At 40.7% G+C, this 13,648-nt stretch overlaps 1 protein-coding gene across 3 annotated transcripts in view; it reads right to left on the minus strand.

The window, feature by feature from the left end:
• ppp2r3a (protein phosphatase 2, regulatory subunit B'', alpha) overlaps positions 1 to 11,881 on the minus strand; it is an 84,822-nt gene extending 72,941 nt beyond the window's left edge. For all 3 annotated transcript variants that reach the window (XM_027008600.2, XM_027008602.2, XM_027008601.2), the window contains exon 1: positions 11,699 to 11,881. The gene's annotated coding sequence lies outside the window, so the exon portion shown is untranslated. The remainder of the gene's footprint in view (positions 1 to 11,698) is intronic.
• Positions 11,882 to 13,648: the final 1,767 nt, after the last annotated feature.

Here is a 13,648-nt window from a genome sequence, read left to right on the forward strand (position 1 = left end):
GACAAGACCCTGGGGACACTGGCAGGATAGCAACTGCTCAGTCACAACCCACTCTGGAGTGACTCTCTACCCATCATGAAGTAAGTCTCCAGCCACTGTGGAGTGAGTTTTCACCCATTATGGAGTGTGCCTTTGCTTAAGGCATAAACCTTATTTACATTTACCTGACACTTTTATCCAAAGGGGCTTATAATTCTGACTGAGAACAACTTGAGCAAATGAGGGCGTTGCTCAGGGCCCCAACTTGGCAGTGGTGGGGCTTTAACCAGCAACCTTTTGATCGCAAGTCAAGTACCTTAACCACTGAGATACCACTTGCTCATATAAAATCATCATATAATAGATATTACTTCTAGAAAAACACATTTTACATTTCTAATTTACTGTTATTGTTGTAATACTATTAATATGCTAATAATATTAATATACTACACTATTTTTGTACTAAGCTACTATTAATAACTACATTTTAAGATATGTATTATAATCTTTGATTTTAGGCCACAAACCAATTCAGGAAACTTAATAAACTCAAAGAAGTTTTAAGAATGCATGTACATTGGCTCGAGAGAATAACATCATATTTTAGAATCAATGCATCAGTCTAAACTGATACTTAGTCTCCAGGCTGCATAGACTGAGTGTTCTGCTGGATCACAAGTGATCACATATTTTGATAAATTGGAGATGTTTACTCTGTGCATGCACTAACCACGCACCAATCTCTGGTAATAACTGCAATCCGAGAATTGACCCACTACAATCTTGTAGCCATAAATACCACAACAGATATCATTCACACTCATGTTTGCTGATAGATAACCAGGTTGGCAGTGGTAAGGGGATCCACCCTAGTCTAACCACTGAGGGCTTTATTGAGCCAGTGTCTTTGCAGGTAAAACACAACTAACTCCCTTACTGCAGTTCAAATTAGACGTACTCCTCACTAACAGACTTCATAACCTTTTTTTAAAATGATCAACAGAAAAACTTTTCTATAATGAATTAAGTAGGGAAGGAATCCACTCATATATGATACAGTATGATCATTTCTCTCAGTTATATACAGACGCACAGGCACACAAAATCACACAATGTTCAGGGGCACCATGTTAACTAAACATAATTATACACAGTCTCCGATGATTTTTCTGTTGTATAATTACAACATACTTGAAATTAGGATCTGAATATACGCATTTGGTGTTTCCAATACTGGAATCATAATCAGCACACGACTCTCTTCTTTTTTTAATAATTAGTTAAATGGTTAATTAAAATAAATATATTTTTATTTTATTACCTGAAGATGTACACAATATATATATATTTTTAATCTATGTGCATAATTTGTCTTTTTTTCAGCACATACACAGTTTTTTCTGATTGACTAGCAGAGAACAGCAGACTGAAGCTCCAGACCTGGAGGAACAGGTGGCTGACGCTGCTTCAGCACATCCACTTTGGCTCATGCCTTGGTGGACCTGACTGAGTGTGTCTTCAGACAGAGTGTGCGGTTATGAGGCTGTAGGACTGTAGGCTTCTCTGGCTACCAAACTCTCCTACGACTACAGCAGCGTATCAGGCTATGAACGAAAAGCTACTGGAGATACAGCAATGCCTGGAGTATGAAAATGATTAAAATGCTTGAAATCACGAGTGACCATCCCCAGACTGTCCCCACCACTTCTCTCCTCGAGCCAATAGAAGAATCAGCCTACTGCACTTTGCTACAAAGGTACCCAGATAAATCACCAATTTATTATACTCCATTCTTTACCAATCCAAGAAAGAGGAAGAGGGACACTGCTATGGAGAAAGATATCAAGGGAGGGAGGCACACAGCCATTGTTACTGCAGATTTTGCTGTACTGTATGAAGACCCAAAAGAGAGGTATTCACCAAAATTCTGCTTCTTGAGCCATGGTCAAAATATTTTGAAGATATATATTTATTGGTATATACATGTGCACATATCTGTAAGTCTGATGTTTTAAAACTTGCATATATAGAAATATGAAAATATATTTTTTATAATGAGAAAGACAGGGATGGGGAGGGGGTGTATGAACACACACACACTTTGCTCATTTTGCTTGACCAGCAGAAAGAGTGTCTGTAGCCATGGTAACTAGTTAAAGGCAACCTGAAGGAAGCGTGTCAATGTATTTTTGTAATGCTGCAGACATGATGCATAAAAGCAACACCAGCCACGAAAAGCTAACTGGACAGGGCTGCGCAGAACCATTCCACTCATGGCTACAGTGCCATTTTATGGAATGCTTTTGCTTTGGTTTCAGCCATCCATGTATTCACTCCTAACATTGGGCTTCTTGTCAGGACCCCATCTAGATGCAGGTAGTCTGTGGTTGCATGAAGATGCACCTCAGATGTTGTCCGAGCCTCAGAATTCCCTCACCATCCGCTCCCCCATCTCATTGAATTTACATCTGAATTTCATTTCTTTGTTATAAACAATGATTTCTCCATTTTGCAAGAAGTACACCAGGTTGTGAGAATAATTTTTACAGAAGAGCTCATCCTCTATTAGAGCTCTTAATGGACTCAGACCTTTTAATATTTAAACATGGATATCAATTAATAATAAAAATGAAATCCAAACCAATTACAAAATAAAGTATTTAAGTAATTGTGGTTCTTCTATAACAAAAAAAGAAGCACTTGTGGTAAATAGCAAAAAGGACTACAAGGACAATATCTTATATCTTGTTACCAGTAACAAATCCATAAGAGTCATTCTCCTATTACTGCAACGGAAGAGGTGAATTGAACATTCTTCTCTTAATGTCTGAGCCCTGCTTGGTCCATCTATCAGCCATGACTCTTGGCATAGATGTCAGGTCAGGAAGGACCTGTGGAATTTGGCCTTGGCAGGAACCTGAGTGGGTGCTGAACTTCAGCTACGCCCAGGGATCACCTTCAGCTACCCCTAGGGCTCACCTTCAACGCACAGCCAACAGGATGCAGTATTAGTGCTGCCTCTCTAGACTAGTCACCCTTTACACACTCAGCTCTCATACTAATCCCCACACCCATACCTCACATCCTACCCATATACACAGCCCAGGGCTAGGTGTAACGACTAGGTGTTACCTAGCCCCCACACCTATCCAGTCCAAAGTTCCTACACTCAGCCCTTACACCCTACCATACACCCAGCCCTAACGTCCAGTCACCACACCCAACCCCCACAACCAGCTCTAACAACCATCCTTTATATCCAACACTCACACCCAGTCATATCACCCAACTACTGCAAAGAGTTCCCCCACCTGTCCCTAACACACAGTTCTTATACCCTGCTCTAACACCTGACCATCACACCCGACCGCCACACCTGACATCTGACTTACCCACCTCACTCTACCTCAGCTCATTACAAGTCATATTTATAAACACAATTAGGGTTTACAGGCACTGCATTTGTGAGACGTGACAAGAGTTGTTTTGTTTGGTCCTTTTTTTCTCCTCGCCTTCCACTGGGATCCACCCTGTTTGTAGTCTCTGTTCCCCCAGAAAGGCCAGCAAAGCTGGAGGGAATAGCATAAGAGAAAAACTTTCCCACTGGGAGGGCGGAGGGGTGGGGGAGAGCTGTAGCCATTAAAGCTCACCCACCCCCCTGCAGCTGCTCTAGGATTTCAAATAACAGCATTTTATGTGTTCTTGCAGTTTACATTTAACTGTTTATGGAGACTGTATTTATAGTACAGTAGGACACAGTCTGAGACCCTGGACTAATGCTGCACTGATAGAGCTCACAGGGGAGGATGACTTTAAACATGCTTGAGACACCTGATCTACACAGGTATTCCAACCCGATACAACACTGGAAGAAAGAAGAGAATGTTATTAGCGATATTGTAGTTTTCTTTCATTTTTTTTAATTCCTATGGATACCACTGCCCTCTAAGGTCTGGGGTGAATGTTTTGTTGAGGTTAACCATATAGGCTGGGTTGCGATTTGGGTTGAGGTAATCCCATTGACTGGGGTATATTGGGGTTTGCGTTAATCTCTGTGGGCTTGGTTAGGGCTAACTCCATACATTAGTGTTGGGGTTGGGGTTAGGGTTAACCCTGTATAGATTAGGGTGGGTTAGGGTGAACACTAGGGTAAACCCCAGCTCCTGGGGTTTGGTGAGCTGGGTGGTTACTGTGCCCCAACACCCTCTGAGTTTTCCTGCTTGTACACACCTGAATGCAGCAGCTAATTACCATGCCTTTCATCAGCTGAATGAGATGTGTGAGAGCGGGAAATCATGCTGCTATACACATGGAGGAAGGGGGGAGACATGTTGGGGGTGTGGAATGGAAAAAAAGAGGAAACAGAGAGATTAACAAGGGTCAGGACTTGCAGTGAGTCACTGTGAGAGACTGCAGGGGTAGGGGTGGGGAATACAGCTGGGTGGGTGATGGAAAAGGTCATCTTTTGGAAGAGGAGCCTTTTTCTCCTGCATGTGCTAAATAGTTTAGCATCCACTGCACTTTGTGCTTGGCTATGACAGCAATGCTCTGGAAGAGAACAGAGCAGGAAGCAACATGGGTCTGCATGGCCTGACAGCGTATGCTGTAATGACCAGACCAAATGATAAACACAGACCAACGCAAGAGCCATATGAAGCTGTCCCCAACAGTAAAGCTCATACTGTTTAATTACTCTCAGTGGTTGTTCGGCTCATGGCTCCAAAAAAGCCATCAGGCTCAATCATTCCCACTGCATAAATATAACACATTTCACATCATCTTAAAAACAAATGCACAATAGTTACTTTTTACATTCATATTCGCAACAGGACCAGTGAAGAAAGCATATCACTGAAGCAACATAATAGCCTTGTTCTCCTTTTCTTTGTTTTTTTCCTCTCCTTCCTTTGTATTTCTTCCTCTGGAGAACTTGGCACAGGAAGAATGTTCCAGTGTGCCTGAGGGAAGTTCACAAAGAGAGGCAGTGTTGGAGCAAGGACACAACAATCAAGCACTCAATGCATAGCCATCTAGCAGGCCTGCTGCATTCCACACGCCTGGGGCTGGCGAGAGAGGGCCTAGGGGTGGGACATAACAACATACTCCGCCCCCAGGACAGGGCTCTTGGAAGTAGTGAAGAAGGCTCATAGCACACAGCTCATGAAGGTGCTTACCTTCTTTTTCAAATTAAACTGGGTGTTTATTGATTCTGATTATTTGATTATTTGAATGAGAACCACAATATTTGGATTTCAAAAAAATGTTAACTGTAAACATAAGCAACTTCATATTAAGGAGTGGAGTCATAGAACCAGATTAAATATTATCACCTCTGAACAGGCACAGCTGTAGTGAAGATATGTGATTGCTGGGCACATATACATTAATGTAGTGCTACATGGGTCTAAGGCCAGTGTTTTATTAGAATGCTGTCCATGGTCTAAATGATGAATAAACAGATTAATGTCACAGACTGAAATGGAAGCTGAGATAATGCTTACATCATTCCAAAGACATCAAAAGACATCAAACAAAACCTCTATGCAGCATCTGTGCAAGTCTTCTTTCTAAAAGAAACATTACATAACATAGTCCATACTGTAAACTCCAGTACCCCTAAAAGCAAAGGTATCCCTTGTTCCTCCCTGCACAGTAACAAGCTGATGACAGATCTGCAGCAGGCCACTGGCTTTGCTCAAGTTATCTTTGATAGCTCAGTCATCACAGCTCTGCCGACTTTATCAGCCAGACGTGTGAAAACTCAGAAAAGCACAGATGTGTACACTCTGCCTTTATTCCTATATAAGGACTCGAGTTGAGAGTTGGGGAGAAGCAGGGTGTAGGGTCCCAAACGCAGCATGCACATCAGACCTACTGGAGAGGACTGCCCTCTCACCACAGCACTAATCAGTCAGAGGCATATACAAGCTCAAATACAGTCGACAATGCTAGCAAACAGGTATCTAGTCAGGATCATATTAAACTGACAGTTTAGTGTTAGGTTCAAGACCAGTCACCTTGTTCTGCCATCTTGAGTTTGACCCACTGGGGACATGGGCACCAGTTTCTCCACCTGCAATAACCAGCAATTTGTAAGACACCAGCAATCAATACCAGACCACCAGTAATCTATAACAAGACATTTGGGCTGGAAAAGATGCTATTACAAAATGCTGGCTTGTCTGGGCTGCATGATTTGGATGAAATACTACTTAATACTATTATGATTACACTGCTACACAGTGAAACTGTGTTATGCCTTGTATGTTGCAATGGTAAACCCTTCATCCATGACATATTGTTTATGGTGGATCATGGGAATGGCATGAAAGAAAACTAAATTGGTAAAGCATTGCTCACAACATACAATAAAAATAGGTATTTGTTACTTAATTGGAACTTTCAGCACTATCAGAATTGCCAAGACCAGTACTGTGAAAAGAACTAATAAACACTAAATTGTGCAGTCTTAGTTTTGCATTGTGTGAGGTAGGCCTGGAATCTCCCTGACCCACAACACTTGACTACTGAGTATTTACAGCGGCATCCAAATTAGGACATGGTTCAATACAAATCTTGTTGTGGCCCTCCAGACCTCTTGAACAGGGGCAAGCAATCTTATCCAGAAAGAGCTCATCCCAACCAAGCAGGAGCACGATACAACAAATCAGTTGTTTGATGACCGGCGACAACTGATTAAACAAGCAGATTCATCTGTGTTCCTACTTGGTTGGAACTAAAATCTTCAGTCATATCAGCCCGGTACCATTAAGATTGCCTGGTATAAATGATTAAAACAGTAATTTCTAACCAATTATCTGTTGTATGTTATCCTTTTTGTTTGCGTGCCTACACACACACACACACACACACACACACACACACACACACACACAATGTGTGTTTGTGCACTTTTTGTGTTTATCTATTTTGTGCAAAACAGTAATCAAACAATGCATGACATACTGTATAATCAAACTACTACACTCTGTCATCAACCTCCTAACTCAGCAACATCGCAGAAGGCAGAAGGCACTGGTCCTCCCCACTCTGTCTACATGAGTATCAGGCAGTGCTACACTGGCACCTTTAAAGACTGGCCTAAAGACTGGTCTTCAGCCTTGAGAACCTTACCTTCAAGGCTTAAGCAAAATGTGAATTAAGTTACAGATAAGACTATATACTATTTATATTCCATAAGCTTATCATAATAAAACTGACAGGCAGTTACTATGGCAATGCTCATTTTTTAAAGAAGTTCCACAGCCTTAGTGTCATCAGACACATCAGGAATTCTTTCTTCATCTGATGGAGAAAAGGTACTGGAGAGAATAACTTAAACCACAATACATGAAACACCTGTGTACACTAAGGTGCTAAAATAGATGCCAAAACTAAATATCATAGGTGTATCATTCACACGCATGCACACACAGCTACACACACACACACACACACACACACACACACACAATCATAAATAAAGAACAGCATGTCTTATCCAACCACTTTAAGTGGATTGACAGTTTCCAGCCAAGACATTTTAACCTTCAAAACAATTCCATAATAAACCAGTTAATTCCTCTTATAACCACACAATCCCAAATTAAATTTTACCATGATAAAGGTGAAGAAAGACACTACAGTGCAGAGTGTGGTGTAATTTATTGTCATATGTACATAGAGCTGCTCATTAAAAAAAGACATTGCATGAGTAATAATTCTTCAAGTTGCCAGAGCTGCTCATTTAAAAAACAAAGTGCCCCCACTGCCCATAACAAAAAGCGACTGTAAAACTGCTGTAATCCCACTGCGCCCTGTAAGAAACCTCTCCTTCTCCATTAGCTTAGAGAACGCTGACAGCTTAGACTGGCTTTCCTCTCTGGTTCTGTCTCTGCTGTTTCTGTAGTGTGGGAAAGACAAACCATCAGTCTCCAGTGTATAATGGGCTGTGATCTACTGCATTTTCTTCTTAGTAATAAATCTGTTTTACATTTTACAGTTTTTTTTAAACTTTCACACTTCTATTGTATAACAGAATAATAGAATGCCACATTATCAGAAATGTTTCCAGAAGTGTCTATTTTTATTGTTTTTTTCCTCAAATTCTCCATTACCTCCCTCCTTGACTCCTACATCCAATGTCCCTTAGTCTGTGACTTGGAAATGGATCAATGCTCCAGCATAATTAAGTCCATCTCAAGTCTTTAAAGGTGGTTAGAGAAAGGGAGGTGTGAGGAGAGAAAAGGCTTGATGACCAAGCACGCACACACATACACACGCGCACGCACACACACACGCGCGCACACGCACACACACACGCGTGCACACTTCATACACAGCTTTTTTACTGAAGCACCTGCCATAAGCCTGGGGATGAACATTTTTAATAGTATACAAATGATCAAAAACACTGTGATCAAATTAAGATTATTATTTTTTAAAAATCTGTTCAACTTCAGTTGAATTTCCATAAACATGCCTTATTAGTGGACGATTGGGTAGAATCATGTACAGCCTAGAACATGTTGCACACATGAAATAATGTTTTGACTTATAGTTTTCATTTAGATTGTAATTATGCCTTAGTATATATAAGCAGCCCAGTGACAGGTGATACAGCTGTTCAACAAGTCATAAATAAGTGACATAGCTTTAACGTAATGCATAAATATTGCTGTTTTAGCCTATGCCAGATCCTAATGTGGCACACACACACACACACACACACACACACATTAAGCTGCTAGCACAGAAGGCAATATTTTGGCTGTGTCCTGAAAAGTCAACAAGGTTAGCAAACATTTTTGCATGAAGCTTAATATATTTTGAAGCAACACATTTTCCCGATGTTGGCAACAGACTTCCAATAACAGCAAAAAATGTCAGCAACACTCGCTTTCTGTAGCAAAATTACAAGTCAATATTCATCCCCTTAGCCACAATGGCTTTATCGCAAAGACTGAGCTGAATGACAACAGGACAATCCAGAAGCCACACAGCTCAATAGACCTGTTAGAGCTGCAGCTTCACAAATACAATGAACTCTTCCTGCAACAGCGAACTCAGAACAGGGTCTTCCTCCATCTCACACACTTGGATCACATTTGGATGATTCCTAGGAGGTATCACAGTGTGTAGATGCTAAACAATGCTTAAACTGTATAAACACAGGAGTGGGCAATATGACCATATTCTGAAAGGTGAGCAGTTTTAAATGACTGATCAACAAAATCCCATGTATGCTATAATCTTTTTTATTTACATTTTATTTGGTTTATTTGGAAAACTTTGAGAAACAATATTCTGCACACACACAAATCAGTAGAAATTGGGAAATTTAGATGTTAGTGATATGGCAATGTATGTATGTCTGTGTGTGTGTGTGTGTGTGTGTGTGTGTGTGTGTGTGTGTGTGTGTGTGTGTGTGTGTGTGTGTGTGTTTATTGGTCAGAGCTGTCTGCTGTTCCCGAGGATCTTGTCCAGGTGTGGACTACATGAGAGACACTTAATTGCAGCTGTCTTTGCTTGTCCTGCATTTGCTGAGACCATTCAAATCACAAATGACAACCATTCTACATGAACAACAGCCTCTGTGTCAATGACTGAGCACTTCTGTTACAGAATCCTAACAAGCTTAAGTAGGAAGTTTGATACAAAGCTCATCAATTTGCCATGTTTTGGGGGAGTGGCTTCTCTGAGCCACAAACTTCTAAGATCTCTTAACCAAAAAGATGCAAGTATTGAATTCAAAAATAGACTGTATGGAGCAAAACAAAGCATCTGCAAAATTACAAGGTTTGCTTTGACTAAATAAAGCATTGAGAAAAGGAAAGAGTGCAACAGCATGTCTCCAAACCTGCTGGGCATGAGTCACATCGAGTAAAGGGTTCTTGTCAGCTAGACTCACTGCAAGTAAGACCATACAAAAGCTTGCCAAAAGCCCTAATTACTGCCCTCTGTTCCTGCCGTGGGCATGATTACCTGCACAAAAAGATAAAGGTTTGCCACACTTCAAAACACTAACTCTTCACTATTTGCAGTTAAAAACACTAAGTCCCAGGCTTTCCAAATTTGCATGTGCTGAATGGATTGATGAATATGACTTGAATGGACTACAGGTGTTTAATGTTAGTATGTTACAATACATCAGTAAACTGACAATATGATAAGATACCAACATATGCAAATATTAATATGACAATAAATGCATTACTATAGTTAAATGTGTATACCATAATATTAGATTCAATCTTGATAACAGATTAACAATATCACTGAAGAATCTTTGTTCAGTGCATAAACAATTGGTCTGTTATTCAGTTCTGCTCCTAACAATAGAAGTATGATCTGCAATCTGTGATTTTCTCCACTTCAATACCTACATTTTCATATGTTCCAAAAGTAACACAGCCAGTTTCTAGAACAAACCACAATGCAGACCACAGCCTTGTACTGTGGGAGGCATGACCTCCTAACCTACACCACCTTCCCCCACCCCATACCATTACTACCAAAAAAAAAAAAACCTCAGTACAGCAATAAGGGAAGCCTCCTCGTAGCCTGCAGTGAGCTCAAGTCAGTAGCACGATACAGTAGAAGGTGGATGCTACCCAGAGCCCAGCCTGGACCACCAGTAGTGGAGAAGAGTCAGAAAAGCTCCACTTCAAATGTACTGAATGTTTCCAACACTACTCTTTTTCCACCAGATTGGAAAAAGACAATAGGCCACAACGGACCCCTAAAATGATCGATTACGACTCTTTAGCAGACGATTAAATGAACAAACCTCACTGCTCACATACGGTACTATTGTGGGCTAATTTGACAAGAAACGATCCCGTAACTTGTCCAGCGCTCTCAGCCTCTGTCTAGAGCACGTGACAAAGCGCAGCGCGCACCCCAAGGTTCCCCTCCTCGACACAGGCATGCTACAAAACCACACCCGCAGGGAAGAGACCCCACTGATATATTTATAAAGACGACATTACGGAGATCTGATCTACCTCAGTGCTATACGCGGGCAACCCTTCGCTGCCCGCAAAGAGCATTAAGACCATTTAAACGGTGCATCAGCACAGAAAGGAGGCAATCAACACAAACGCTTCAGAGAATCAGCTCCTCTTTCACAATCCAAACTTTAGCCAGTTGCACAATCATTTCTTTACTGCTTCCAGAACAATACAGGAGAAGCCAAAAATCAAACAAGGGAAATAAAAACAATTTTCTGGATTTGTATATTAAAAGGAGAAACGGTGAAGCCGAAAAAACTTTTCACTGTTGATAGTGGGTTAGCAGAGCATTAATCATTAGAATGATGCAAGTCTGAATCGCTGAACCGCCTGGATGAATGCAGCTCTTTAATTCAGACAATATCAGTCAGCGGAGGAACCCTTCCCTTCCGATCATTCAACGTGCCACAGGTTTTGTTACAATGAGAAGGTGAAAAAGTCCAATCGGGTAGCGTTTTTTGATACAAATCTGGGAGTGGTAAACCGTCAGCGCGAACCAAAAATATATAGGCTACCGAACGTAGAGAATTAAGATTACCTTATCTCAACGCTTTATTTCGACGAACAAGTGGATCGAAACTTTTGCCTTCAACAGTCTCTAAAGGTAACCTGCATTAACATTTGACAAGCACACGTAACTTTCACTCAGATTTACGACAAGTATCGTGAGCCGTAAAATACTCATTCTACAGACTAACAGGTACCTTCGTGTTCCAGGTTCAGTTTGGTGTCCGAGTTGCCGTTGCTTATTTGAAGCAGACGAATATCCTGAGCGCTACTTTCATTTCTGATCTGTCAACAGCATGCCAATCCCCGAGTCGCGGTGTTTTCTGATGCAGCAACGTAACGCCCGTCCGCGGAGTGAGCCGCTCTACTCTGCGTAGTGACAGGGTGCCAGGAGAGCTGCAAACCGAGCACGCCCTGAGGGGAGTTCCTAACAGCCTGATTGGGGCGGGAATTCCTAAATGGTAACATTGAGAAGTATTCACGGAATTGAATGGAATCTATATACGCGTTATATATAGCATAATGTAAATAATGTTTTATCTAATTTTGTTCGTATTAACACGTTTTGTTGTTTAGAGTACAGCAGTGTTTGTTTACAGTATTTGCCTGCATTTTTTTTGTTTATTTTTATATTGTCGCAATTACAGAATGACGTTTCGTATTTGATAACGTTCCTTCAGCAGTATTTGATAACAGCATTTCTAACATCGCTTCTCTTAAGTCTGATGAAACTAACAGTCAAGCTAACCTAGTGCCGGGTTGTAAGCCAAGACAACATGCCTACTTCTCCTTATGTTTACCAAAAGCAATTTGAAGTCATCATGGCCACATTAATAATAAACTGAAAAGGTTATCCAAACGTTTCTTCTGGAAAAAAGCCTATTCATTATGGTGATTACTACTAGTAGGCACACAAGGCAGTTATAGGCTATTAGTATTTGAAGAAAGTGCAGTTAACCCCAAGAACAGGAAAGTTTATATTGGTACCTCTATGTCCCATAAAGCTTTACCCTCCCTTGACCTCATTCCTATAAGCTTTCATAAGACTCCTACATATGAGCCAGATCTGCTGTATCTCTCTGTCTCTCTCTGTCTCTCTCTCTCTCTCTCTCTCTCTCTCTCTCTCTCTCTCTCTCTCTCTCTCTCTCTCTCTCTCTCTCTCTCTCTTTCTCTCTCTCTGTGATGAACACTGAGGAGGAATTTTTGTGTAGCCCCACTAACAACATAAGGGGTTACACCAGTTGCATCACCTGACACTGGAAACGTTTGTCTTTTTGGCACCATACCTAATTAAAAAGAGTTCAAAGAAACAAAAATGAAAGCTTGCTCAGTAACAAGACTACGGGGTGTTTTTCCACAAGTGATTAGGCTGTAGCTGTTCCTGCTTCTGCAGTATCACAGAGACAGTGTTAATGGGTCACAGTACACCAGCCGACACAAATACCAGAGTCTCTGACAATATTCTCTGCAACCACATAGAACTATGATATCCTTATGCATTTGAGTCCTTTAGACAATATGGAATATGAACAAATCTTTGTTCACATTTCAAAGCAAATGCTTGGAATTGTCTCTCACATCTACATTATAGGTGTTAAAACCCATATGTCTATTGTATGGGACACCACAGATGATGGACCAGACTCTTGAGTGGCTAGGTGACCCAGGCGTGGTGAACAGAAAAAAGACATTAGTAAAAAAAAAAAAAAAAAAAAAAGCGAACAAACAACATTTACTTAATGATAAAGATAGCTATGAGCTACCTCCAGAATAATAACAAATTAACCTTGAGAAATAATGATTACGTAGAGAAAGTTCTTATCTCAACTAGTTTCCATGTAATCATTTTTTCACTAAAGATGTGTGTGAACAGTAGTATTCACATAAAGGGACTCTATATATAAGCCTTGATGGCAAATAGACAGTAATTGACAAACAATAAGTTTAATGACTGTAATAATGTCTTTAGGCACAAAAGCACCCAGTAGGTTTTTTTCTATTACATCTATTAATGGCAGAGTTTGACTGAGTGGCCATTACTGAGCTGATCTGAGGCTTATGGAAGTCCAAACACTTTTATAAATACTGCAGGAGATTCCTCATACGTTTTTCTTTAAGGTAGAATAAATCAGTAGAGGAAACTACAA

Source organism: Electrophorus electricus, chromosome 15 (assembly GCF_013358815.1).
Source record: "Electrophorus electricus isolate fEleEle1 chromosome 15, fEleEle1.pri, whole genome shotgun sequence".
In the NCBI taxonomy this organism is placed as follows: domain Eukaryota; kingdom Metazoa; phylum Chordata; class Actinopteri; order Gymnotiformes; family Gymnotidae; genus Electrophorus; species Electrophorus electricus.